Genomic DNA, 13,234 nt, shown 5'->3' with positions numbered 1-13,234 from the left:
GGAAAAGATTCCAGTCTGTTCTGCCTCACAAAGGCTGGCTGGGCACCCAATCTTTAAGAACATGGCAATGAATTGATTATATCTTTTTTTAAAGTGAATCCTGCCAAAGGATTAAAATTTTGTTCAGAAAATTAACCATAACTAAGTAATTACATTAGAGAATTTCAGTTATTAAACTGGGCAGCAAATTCTCCAAAAGCAATAATGAAATAGAAAACTATCAATTAATGTTTATGATACATTTCTGAAGCAAATATGTATAGGCCCTAAAACAGCTTACACATGATTCTAAAACTAGAGAGGATCTAAAACTCTTCACGTATGCTATTGGAATATGCATTGCATTCTGTCATCTCATTTGCAAAAAAATGTGAACAAATTCTCTTCTGTGAAGGAAGATGAAAGAAGGAAAAATAAATGGAAAATTAGAAGCTGCACTCAGAGGCAAGCTCAGCACCTGGGAGGCAAGCTTTAAAAGACTCTGAAACATGAGTATTCTTGGAATATTGGAGCTTGTCATTGCCCCCTGCCTGCCTGTCCTTCTCCCTCCTCTCCACCAACATGTACCTTTGGTTTATCTCCAGCTCACTGACCTTCTTTATTCTTAGAAAAGGAAGGTCTCAGGTATAGGGTTTGATACAGTTTGGGTATTAGTCATCACTCCCAAATCTCATGTTAAAATGTCATTCCCTCTTGAACCTGGGAGGTGGAGGTTGCAGTGAGCCGACATCGATCTACTGCACTCCAGTCTGGGCGGCAGAGCGAGACTCTGTCTCAAAAAAAGAAAAAGAAGAAAAATGTAATTCTCAGTGTTGGAGCCTTGTAGAAGGTGTTTGGATTACTGGGGTGGATCCCTCACAGTGTGGTGCTGTTTTCATGATAGTGAGTTCTCATGAGATCTGGTCATTTAAAGGGTGTGGCACTTACCCCCCTACACTCCTCTCTCTCTCTCTCCCTCTCTCTCCTGCTTTTGCCACATGAAGTGCCTGCTCCTGCGTCACCTTCCCCCATGACTGTAGGCTTCCTGAGGCTCCCCTAGAAGCCAAGCAGATGTTGGCACCATGCTTTCTATGCAGCCTGCAGAACTGTGAGCCAATTAAAACTCTTTTCTTTATAAGTTACTCAATCTCAATCTTTACAGCAATGCAAGAATGGTCTGATACAGGGTTTTACCTCCTAAATATTCTTTTCCCTTATGCTGATTTTTGTATTGGGTTAGCCCCTCCTTTCTGCTTTCATACATTCATTTTTCAGCAAATATTTATTGAGTTCATACCGCACACTGTCCTTTCAGTGTGGGGGCACTCAAGGCATCTGCTAATCCCTCCAGCTTTATTGAAATAAGATTTATTTTCTCTTCTCAGTCATCATAGATTTTACAAGTTTTTATTTTGCATCTTGAAAAATATCTACGGTGTTTGTACTACCTCAGGAAAAGAAAAAGGCACACTGATAAACTGTGTGTCACAATGACTGTGGCCGGTTCCATTGACTACCATGCTTCAGATTCTGCCACTTTTTTGACAGGTGTAATGTGTTCCTTGTCTGAGTTGTTGGGATTTTGTTGGTGGGACTATAATAACTTGGTGTGTGGGAGGGTGCCACTTCCCCTCTTTCTTCTGTTTTATTCCAGCATGAGAGTTTGTGCACAGAGGCGATAGATGAATCCATAGATTCAATGATGTGCCCAGAAGGAGCACACAGCAGGGAATGGCGAACTTTTTCTGCAGAGGACCAGAAAGTAAATATTTTTGGTTTTTTTTTTTTTTTTTTTTTTGAGACAGAGTCTCGTTCTGTCGCCCAGGCTGGCGTGCAGTGGCGCAATCTCAGCTCACTGCAAGCTCCGCCTCCCGGGTTCACCCCATTCTCCTGCCTCAGCCTCACAAGTAGCTGGGACTGTAGGCGCCCGCCACCACGACCGGCTAATTTTTTTGTATTTTTAGTAGAGACAGGGTTTCACCGTGTTAGCCAGGATAGTCTCGATCTCCTGACCTCGTGATCTGCCGCCTTGGGCTCCCAAAGTACTGGAATTACAGGCGTGAGCCATCGTGCCCAGTCATATTTTTGGTTTTGCGAGACAGAATTTCTGTCACATCTAGTCAGTCCTGCCATTGTAGGGCAAGAGCAGCCACAGCCAATACACAAACAAATGAGCGTGACTGTATCCCAGTAAAACTTCTTTAATGGACACAAATTCGAATTTCATGTAATGTTCCCATGTCACAAAACATTATTATTTATTATTTGATTCTTTTCTGTAAAAACCCTTATTATCTCATAGGCTATAGAATAGCAGGTGAGGGGCTCTGATTTGACCCACAGGCAGTAATTTACCCATAGCTGTTCTAGTGAAAAGAGAATAATCTGTGTGTGATCAATGTGTGAATATTGTCTGTGGCACCTACCAGTCAGGTCCATGGGAACCAATCTAATATATTTGGGCCTTTATTTTCTTATCTGAAAATAGAAATAATAAGTTTGACCTTACCTGATAGTTACATAAAGGTTAAATGAGACTAGCAATACAAGTAAGGTATTTTCTAGGAATAAAAGAGGCTGATGGGCTGGCTGGAGGTAAGCTGAAGGAACACATTGGTGGGAGGAAGGAAAAAGACATCGGGAAACAACCATTCCTTGCCTGAAATGTAATAGTTGCTTACCTAATGACAGCTGTTATTGTTCTTACTATTATTCAAAGAATAATAGAGAAAGAGAAGTAACAAGTAACAACAACAGATTCAGAGGAAGAAAAATAAAGAAGAGCTAGAAAAATAAAGTAAGAAATAGTGACAGAGAGAGGAGGAAACAGCCATGACAGCCTATTGTTCCAAGATCCCCCCCTTGCTCTGATCTCCCTCCCAAACATCAGAAATGGGTTTTCCAATGCCCTCGATATATTCACCACTATATCCTGCTGGCATCTCAAATTGAGCGTGACCCAGGTGAATTTATCTCCCTCTAATCTTAACTTTGCTTTTCTCCAACAGTTTCCATTTCTATTAATAATACCTCCAAGCTTCAAACAGATAGGTCGTATTTGATTCCTTTTTCATTTTTACTCCTAGTCTTTTTGAGTTTACTTTGAAATGTTTCTAAGGTCCATATTCTCCTAGCCTTGACACTCACAACGTCTCCTTAGACTCCTCTCTGTAATCCACTGTCCATGGCAACTCTGTCATCAAGCTCTCAGTATCCTACTCTCACCTCCAATACATCTTACCCACAGTTTACCCATAGGGGATTGTCCCAGTCAGAACTAAGGCACTGTGCTGTGTCCCCATCACTGCAGAATATACCCTCCTTAATCAGAGGATCTGATTCTCCAGGATCTGCCCCAAGAGCCCATCTGATGCGATTTCCAACCAAACTGCTAACTACTCCATGTGTACCTCAATTCCTTGGTATCTGCTGTTTCCTCCACCTGGAACGCCCTTCTCTTCATTGCATTTCTAAATCCTGGGAATTCCTCAAGGTCTAATGTAAATACTTCCTTGTCCAGGAAGCCTTCAGCTGAACGTGATTATTGCCTCCTGTGAATGTCTATAGCGTTTGTTTATCTGTATTTCTTTCTTGTCAATCATCATTTGCTGTCTTTGTGTTAAGTGTGCATATGTTTTACCATTTGTGAAAGACCAGCGGTTGTCAAATAGAGACAATTTTGTCCTCCAGGGAATATTTAGTTGAAGATGGTTTTGGTTGCTACAACTCATGACAAGGGTACTACTGGCATCCGGTAGGTAGAGGCGAGGGTTACTGCTAAAGATCCTACAATGCCCAGAACCCCCAACAACAAAGAAATGACAACAGTGTGAGGTTGAGAAACCCTGGACCAGACTCTAGGTCAGCAGTCCCCAACGTTTTGGCCTGAGGAACCAGTTTCATCAAGACAATCTTTCCACAGACCAGGAAGCGGGAGATGGTTTGGGGATGATTCAAGTGTATCACATTTATTGTGCATTTTATTTCCATTATTATTACATTGTAATATGTAATGAAATAATTATACAACTCACCACAATGTAGACTCAGTGAGACTCCTGAGCTTGTTTTTCTGCAACTAGACGGTCCCATCTGGGGGTAATGGGAGACGGTGGCAGATCGTCGGGTGCTCGATTATCATAAGGAGCGTGCAATCTAGAATCCCTGTATGCACACTTTACAATAGGGTTCATGATTCTATGAGAATCTAATGCTGCCGCTGATCTGACAGGAGGCAGAGCTCAGGTGGTAATGCAAGCCGTAGGGAGCAGCTGTAAATACAGATGAAGCTTTGCTCACTTGCCCACCACTCACCTCCTGCTGTGAGCCCCAGTTCCTAACAGGCCACAGACCTGCACCCGTCCACAGCCAAGGGATTGGGGACCCCTGCTCTAAGCTGTTGAAGAAAGGGGTCCATAACCGATTCCCTTGTGTTTCCTACAGTTCCTGACTCACTCTTACATATGGTCATTGATGAATACATATTTGTTGAATTAATGAAACAATAAGAATTTCTAAAGAAAACATACAGAGCTGAGGGATGACACATCCTATCCATTTCCAGTGGTATATGGGTGTCTGTGTACAGTATATCTTCTTCACTGCAGATGAGGAGCCAGGGCTTTCCAGTATCTGCACATTTTCATCTCTTTGTGCAGAAAGTACAACTGACTGCTTCAGAGGGTCTCCTGAGCATTGTTAGTGGATGATTCAGGTTTTGAAGACGTCTTTCAAAATGACGATTCTTCTATAAAACATGTAAAATGATGTTTCATTTGCTTCTAGCGTTTTAGCATTCTAGGCAAATAGCTCGATTCTGAGAGAATTGCATGATTTTAAGCAAAACAAGATCCTGACACCATGCAAAGTTGGCCTCTGTCCTTCAGCAAGGCATGCAGTTCAGACATCCCAGACTCACCTTTTGAAGACTTTCAAAGATTATGTTTCTGAGGTTACCGTCAACTTGCATATTGTTTAAACAACCATTTATGTTTAAAGAAAAAAAAAATCCATGCTTGGTTTTTCCCTAACTTACACTCACTGAAGTTTAAGCCTGCTTTTTAAAAATCTGCTCTGAGAAATACAGACTCATTCATAGTACTATAATACAAATAATAGTAACAAATAACAAAAAATTCTTTCGGATTTATAAAGTACCTTCTACCATATGCTTGCTTTCCCATGTACTGAATGAACAATGCATCGCCCCCGCGGTGCCAGGGCTGCCCCAGACTCATCCATTTTCCTCCCCTCTATTGTTTCTTGTCACATTCTCCACAGTGGGAACCAGAGAAATAGGAGGAGATCTTTACCAGTCATTTTTGCTAAATCCTGGTTTTAAGTAAAGGTTAATTTCAGATGTGTCGATAACCTAGGGACTGCTTAACTTCTCACCCACTAACTTTAAACACCGCAAGTTGTTGGTAATCAGACTTAAACACAATTATATCTTGAAAAAATCTGAATTTGTTAAAACATTTTTCAGCTCCCAGATCTCATTTATTTCCTATCAAATCATTTCCCAAGTATTTTTTACATTTCACAGGAAGTAACATGTTTACATTGATACTTCTAGTACAGGATATGATATTAAAAAGTAAAATATAGACTGGGCATGGTGGCTTATGCCTATAATCCCAGCACTCTGGGAGGCCGAGGTGGGTGAATCACGAGGTCAGGAGATCCAGACTGGCCTGGCCAACATAGTGAAACCCAGTCTCTACTAAAAAATACAAAAAATTAGCTGGGCGTGGTGGTGGGTGCCTGTAATCCCAGCTACTTGGGAGGCTGAGGCAAGAGATTTGCTTAAAGCTGGGAGGCCGAGGTTGCAGTGAGCCAAGATCGCACCATTCATTCCAGCTCAGGCAACAGTGTGAGGTTCCATCTCAAAAAAAAGTAAAATATAAATAATTCCATGATTCACATATTTAAAAAGTTTTTAATGCAAGAAGGATTAAGTCTCTATAAGAATTTCTAACCCATCTCCTCATAAAATTATGAATTGTGTATACCATTATTGCCGTTTGCCTATGAAAATATCAGTAAATTTCATATAAAGTAAAGATAATTTTCAGTATCTTGGTGACCTCGATTCCTAAATATGAAAGCCTACTCCCTTTTAAATGAAATTTCTATTCCCAAAGTGTCACTTGTGATGACTCTGCCTGTGACTGAGGGTCAATGAATTTGAGGCTTTTGCTAAGTAACATTGTGAAGCTGTAGCTCATAAGAGAAACTGATAACTTAGGGAGAGGCTAGGTGTTTTTTTTTTATATACAAGTCTGCAAAGCAAACTTTTCTGAATTTGATCTCGATTTCTTTCTCTTAAAGATGTATTCTTGCCAACACTACAGGAGGTTTTTCACTTTTTTTTTTTTTTTTTTTTTTTTTGAGATGGAGTCTTGCTCTGTCGCCCAGGCTCAATCTTGGCTCACTGCAACCTCCGCCTCCCGTGTTCAAACGATTCTCCCGCCTCAGCCTTCCAAGTAACTGGGACTACAGGCGTGCGCCACTATACCTGGCTAATTTTTGTATTTGTTTTAGTAGAGACAGGGTTTCACCATATTGGTGAGGCTGGTCTGGAACTCCTGATCTCGTAATCCCCTGACCTCGGCCTCCATAAGTGCTGGGATTACAGGTATGAGCCGCCACGCTCAGCTTGGTTTTTCACTTTTTATTTCAGAGTTGCTAGCTAAGGTTGCGTATGTTATATGCCTACGGTGCCATTTCACAAATATTACCACACACCTTCCAGCACCTTACATGCAGTATTATTTAATCCTCTAAACAACACTATGATATAGATACTGCTATTATTCCCATTTTATAGATGCAGAAACTGAGGCTCAGGGTTAAGAGGCTTGCCCAAGTTCACATAGCTATGCAGTGCCAAGGCCAGACATGTATTCGAGCCAGGAATGTCTAATTCCAGAGCCCATATTCTTCAGGCCTTTCTGGTCCCATCAATCTTGGTACCAGGATAATGTAATTAGAGTCTTCGAGGTCCCTTAAAAATATCTGAAGACAGCCCAGGTGTGGTGGTTCATGCCTGTAATCCCAGCACACTGGGGGGCCGAGGTGGGCAGATCACTTGATGTCAGCAGTTTGAGACCAGCCTGGACAATATGGCGAAATCTCATCTCTACTGAAAAGACAAAAATTAGCCAGGCATATTGGTGCATGTCTATGATTACAGCTACTCAGAGGCTGAAACAGGAGAGTTGCTTGAACCGGGAGGCAGAGGTTGCAGTGAGCCAAGATCACACCACTGCACTCCAGCCTGGGCAACAGAGTGAGACTCCATCTCAAAAACAAACAAATAAAAAAATCTGAAGAGGTTGTTTTAACATAACTATAAAGACAAAAGAAGTAACAATTGAGATAAACTGAATTATATTTTGGATGAATTGTATACATATTTTGACAGTTTATTAAAATATATATATTCATATGTATGTGTGTATATATATAATATATGTAATTATAATTGCATAAAGTTTATATTTTTATATACATATATAATATTCATTATTCATGTTACAAGCCCAGGATTTTGGTTCAAGTCTTAACACTGTCATTTGATGTTTATCAAATTACTTAAAATTTCTAACCATTCTCGTTCTCTTCATAAGTAATGGAGATATTAGTAGAATATATTCCATTGGGTTGTTATTGTGGCAGTAAAAGGAGAGAATTGTTTGAAATGTAGTAAAATTAAAAATAATTTTTCCAGCTGGCACCAGAGTCATACTACCAGACAGAACTATCTGGTGTAGGAAAATGATATACATCAAGGGGCTTGGGGCCAAGAGCTGGAATAATGCAAGAAAAATAACGAAAATGATCAGCTTCTCTGCATCATACATAAGCAGGACTTGGAAGAAAACAGTGAAGGGAGGAGAGGAAAGAGGGTAAAGGAAGTAGGGAAGAAAGCTGTGTGGCTTGGGAGCCTCAGGAGAAAGGCACCCAGAGAAGACTTTCTCAAGGGTGAGGAGGCCAAATAATTTCACAAAGAATAATAATGTCTACTGTCTGATGTTAGGTTTTCTGTTTCTCTGTGATGTAGACTCCCTCTGTTACTCCAAAGCTTCAGAAAAGTCTAGTGTACACACACACACACATTCATGCAGAGTGGCTTGAGAGGGAAGTCAAGGAAAGGGGCCACGTGCCCCCATCTGGGTGAGTGCAGAGTACACAGAAGGCACCAGCCACGGAGACAAGGTGTGGGTGAGACAGAGATCCAGGCCGAAGGGTCCCACGGAACGTGAATCCCTAGAAAATCATAGAAATCTAAGGAGGATCCTGGGTATTTCCTCAAGATGTGAGAGAGGGGCTTCCACCAATTTCTATTAAACCTCAGAGTAACTAGAATCTGGATTATACATTCATTCAATCAATATTTATTAAGTGCCTACTATGTACCAGGATATTTTACAGGCGCTGGGATTTCTGTGTTGAAGAAGGCAAACTTCCTGCTCTTTTACTTGACTGTCTAGGTGGGGAAGAGAACAGGAGCAGATGAGGGACAGACAGTAAACAAATAAAAAAACAAACTAACCGGATTGTTTCAGGTAGTGGGCGTATTATGAAAAACATAACTAAAATGAGGACTGTGTTAGGAGTCCTTCTATAGAGGGGTAGCGTGCCCAGGAGTAGGAATGGGGTGCTTATTTAGATCAGGAGACCAGGTGCTGTTTGACCTGGGACCTGAAGGATAGGAAGGCGCTGGCCATAGGTGAACGCTGGGGCTTTTGTTCCAAGCAGAGGGCTTGAAGACATGTATAGAAGAGAACAGTGCGACTGACCCTAATGGGCTAGGGAGAAAGAGGCTGTAGTAGTGCCCTAGGGTTTTGCCGTAAGAAAATACCACAAACTGGGTGGCTTAAAATAACAGAAATTTATTCTCACGGTGCTGGAGGCTAGAAGTCTGAAACCAAGGTGTCAGAACCAAGGTGGTTCCTTCTAAGGGCAGTGAGGGAGAATGTGTTCCCAGCCTCTCTAGTAGATTCTGCTGGCTTGCCTGTCATCTTTGGTGTTCCTCGGATTGTAGATTGATCACTCCAATCCTCTACCCTCACGTGGCCTTCTCCCTGTGTCTTTTCACATAGCCTTCCCTCTGCGCATGCCTGCAAGTGTTCACATTTCCCTTTGTTATAAGGACATCAGTCATATGGGATTGGATCTACCCTAATTTTAACCTCGTCTGAATTAATTATATTTTTAAAGACCCTATTTCCAAATAAGATCAACATTCAGAGGTAGAGGAGATTCGGACTTCAACAGAAATTCAACTAACAGAGGATATGGAGAGGAGTTGGATTTTATTCTAAGCACCCATGTGAAATGCCTGGCACAGTGCCTGGCACGTGGAAAACAATGAATTTTAGCATCATTATTATGCAGAGAATTTATTTAAAAGTGCAAAATTTAACAGGAGAGTCGTTAAAAACATGAAATTGGATTGTCACTGCTCTGGCTAAAATCTCTCCAATGGCCTCCTTTTGTACTCCAAAAAAATTCCAAGTCCTCATAGGGCCTTCAAACCCCCTAGGGTCTGAGCCCTTGGTGATCTCAGACCTTGTCCCCCCCCAGCCCCCACCTGCTCCGTCCACTCCATTCACCCTGGTCTCCTTGCTTGTCCTCAATCACCCCAAGTTGCCCCTCCCACCTCAGAGCCTCTTCCTGTTTGTTGCTTCTGCCTGGAATGCTTATCTCCCAGTATTGGCAAGGCTGGCTCTGTAATGTCATACAGGCTTCACCTCAAATACCTCCCAACCTCGCCCAGAGAGGCTGTCTCCAAGAACCCTCTTTAAAATAAAAAAGAGCCCGTATTGCCAAGACAATCCTAAGTCAAAAGGACAAAGCCGGAGGCGTCACGCTACCTGACTTCAAACTATACTACAAGGCTACAGTAACCAAAACAGCATGGTACTGGTACCAAAACAGAGATATAGACCAATGGAACAGAACGGAGCCTTCAGAAATAATGCCACACATCTACAACCATCTGATATTTGACAAACCTGAGAAAAACAAGAAATGGGGAAAGGATTCCCTATTTAATAAATGGTGCTGGGAAAATTGGCTAGCCATAAGTAGAAAGCTGAAACTGGATCCTTTCCTTACTCCTTATACGAAGATTAATTCAAGATGGATTAGAGACTTAAATGTTAGACCTAATACCATAAAAACCCTAGAAGAAAATCTAGGTAGTACCATTCAGGACATAGGCATGGGCAAGGACTTCATGTCTAAAACACCAAAAGCAACGGCAGCAAAAGCCAAAATTGACAAATGGGATCTCATTAAACTAAAGAGCTTCTGCACAGCAAAAGAAACTACCATCAGAGTGAACAGGCAACCTACAGAATGGGAGAAAATTTTTGCAATCTACTCATCTGACAAAGGGCTCATTTCCAGAATCTACAAAGAACTCAAACAAATATACAAGAAAAAAACAAACAACCCCATCCAAAAGTGGGGAAAGGATATGAACAGACATTTCTCAAAAGAAGACATTCATACAGCCAACAGACACATGAAAAAATGCTCATCATCACTGGCCATCAGAGAAATGCAAATCAAAACCACAATGAGATACCATCTCACACCAGTTAGAATGGCAATCATTAAAAAATCAGGAAACAACAGGTGTTGGAGAGGATGTGGAGAAATAGGAACACTTTTACACTGTTGGTGGGATTGTAAACTAGTTCAACCATTATGGAAAACAGTATGGCGATTCCTCAAGGATCTAGAACTAGATGTACCATATGACCCAGCCATCCCACTACTGGGTATATACCCAAAGGATTATAAATTATGCTACTACAAAGACACATGCACACGTATGTTTATTGCGGCACTATTCACAATAGCAAAGTCTTGGAATCAACCCAAATGTCCATCAGTGACAGACTGGATTAAGAAAATGTGGCACATATACACCATGGAATACTATGCAGCCATAAAAAAGGATGAGTTTGCGTCCTTTGTAGAGACATGGATGCAGCTGGAAACCATCATTCTTAGCAAATTATCACAAGAAGAGAAAACCAAACACCGCATGTTCTCACTCATAGGTGGGAACTGAACAATGAGCTCACTTGGACTCGGGAAGGGGAACATCACACACTGGGGCCTATCATGGGGAGGGGGGAGGGGGGAGGGATTGCATTGGGGAGTTATACCTGATATAAATGATGAATTGATGGGTGCTGACGAGTTGATGGGTGCAGCACACCAACATGGCACATGTATACATATGTAACCTGCATGTTATGCACATGTACCCTAGAACTTAAAGTATAATAAAAAAAAAAATAAAATAAAATAAAATAATACCCACACCACTTTCCATCTCCTTCTCTACTGAACTTTTCCTCATACCTTTTACAACTACTTAAAATTATTCTCTCTCTCTCTCTCTCTACACACACACACACACAACTACACTATATCTAAAAATATGTAATTAATTAATTGTGTCTGTCCTTGCCACCATAATGTCAGCCCCATGAGGACAGGGAAAGGTAGGCTCGACGGCAGAATCTCAGCCCTTAAGAACAGCGCCTGGCACCTAGGAGATGCTCATTGTATGTTTGTTGAATAAATGAATCAAGGGTGCTGATACAGTCAGGAGTAATGAGGTGGTTGGTGAACTTATTATCATTCAAGTGCAGTCTTCCCTGTGTCTGTACCTGCAGCCCATACATTTCCCACTATATTTTTGTTTCACTAATGATGAGTCTTGGTCCCCTATAAACTTGTCTTTATTCATTGTAGAGCACTCAGAGATGCATATTTAAAGGGCATATTTTTATCTCAGGAACATGGAGTTCAACAGTGTGTTTCTATTTTATTTTGTATTTTTCATCTCACTGTTGCATAAATCTGAGTTATGCAGGGATGGGGAATGAGATGCCTTTAAAATACACCTGAATACCTACAGATGCTCTTTTCTGTACTGCAGTGGTAAAGGGATTCCTGAGCTCCAAAAGAGTAATTAAGTCAGACGGTTACTGGGAATCTAAAACATTTCCCTCTATAGCGTAGAAGTAAATTAAACAGCAATCAAATAGGAAACAGAAATATTTCTCGCAATTCGAAAAGTGACTTCAGATGCACTCTGAACCACTCAAGAAAATTAATGAAATAGCTTTAGAATCCCATGTTCTTGTATTGCTTTGTCTATAGTTCCAAAGATTATAACACAAGTTGATCATTTATTTTATAAAACTGATTTAAGAACAAATAAATTTTGACTATTTCCAACATTCAAATCAGTCTTTGATGGAAGAAAATCTGCCATTAACAATATTCAAAAGAACATGCTATAAGTTCTTAATTACAAAGACACAGCCCAAAAGTGTTTTGGAAAAGGCAACATTGCTGAAATAAATTAATAGTTTTCCAGTGTGACTGCTGAATTAAATGCAAAAATTTTGCTAAGATTTCTAAAATATACACACATCTCATGATAAACTTACACATACTTAGTTTGTGGTACATTAACTTTTCCAATATACATCTTAGCCAATATAAAATGGTCCATTACAACTTTTACAAATTACAGTAGTTATGACAGAACTATATATTCTCCAGGAAAAAGAAAAAGGAAAGATTATTTAATTTGATAATGCATGGTACTGGTCAAGCATTTTAAACTATGCAAATGGTTATAAAATGTATTTCATTATTATATAACTCCATTAAGTCCCTTAAAGTTCTTACTTTTAAAAAGAGGCCTTCCTTAAGGGTATTTATACAAAAGACATCCCTAATTAAATGCCATTATAAGTAATGAAACTATTAACAGGAAGAGGGATGGCAGGGAGGGAGGGAGGAAGAAAAACAAAAACTTCTGTGTGACTTAAAGATTTCTAAGTCTCAGCCAACATACCAGTAATTTCAAACAGTATTCACTACAAACATTTTAGCAAACCAAATCATGAAGGCTTTAGAGTTTCATTCCCAAACTTGATTGGCAGTGAATTCAGAGGCTTATCATGCGTATCTCTTTTGAGCTGTTATTATATTTATCATTTGAATTTAGTAGCCAGTTCACCTAGGCTGGCCCATTCCTTCAAGTCAACACTCTGATATTTTTTTGCATGGCTTGGATAAGCAACTTCAAGTAATTTACCAACCAATTCAGTCCAAAGAGGCAAATCAGTAATATACACAAGCTCATTCATTATAATCTCAGAAAAAGTCACACTGGTATATTATAAGTAATTGCAGCCTGGGAGACTAA

The 13,234-nt window shown here is 40.4% G+C and overlaps 1 long non-coding RNA gene across 1 annotated transcript in view; it reads right to left on the bottom strand.

Moving 5' to 3' along the window:
* The window catches only part of LOC111551229, an 88,187-nt gene that overhangs the window by 20,823 nt on the left and 54,130 nt on the right, over positions 1-13,234 (bottom strand). Inside the window, exon 5 of the long non-coding RNA XR_002734300.2 lies at positions 4,014-4,726. This is a non-coding gene — a long non-coding RNA (uncharacterized LOC111551229). The remainder of the gene's footprint in view (positions 1-4,013; positions 4,727-13,234) is intronic.

The sequence above is a fragment of the Piliocolobus tephrosceles genome, chromosome 10 (assembly GCF_002776525.5).
Source record: "Piliocolobus tephrosceles isolate RC106 chromosome 10, ASM277652v3, whole genome shotgun sequence".
Lineage (NCBI taxonomy): Eukaryota > Metazoa > Chordata > Mammalia > Primates > Cercopithecidae > Piliocolobus > Piliocolobus tephrosceles.
Note: the sequence above shows the minus strand (reverse complement) of the source record. Positions and strands in the feature narration are given on the sequence as shown.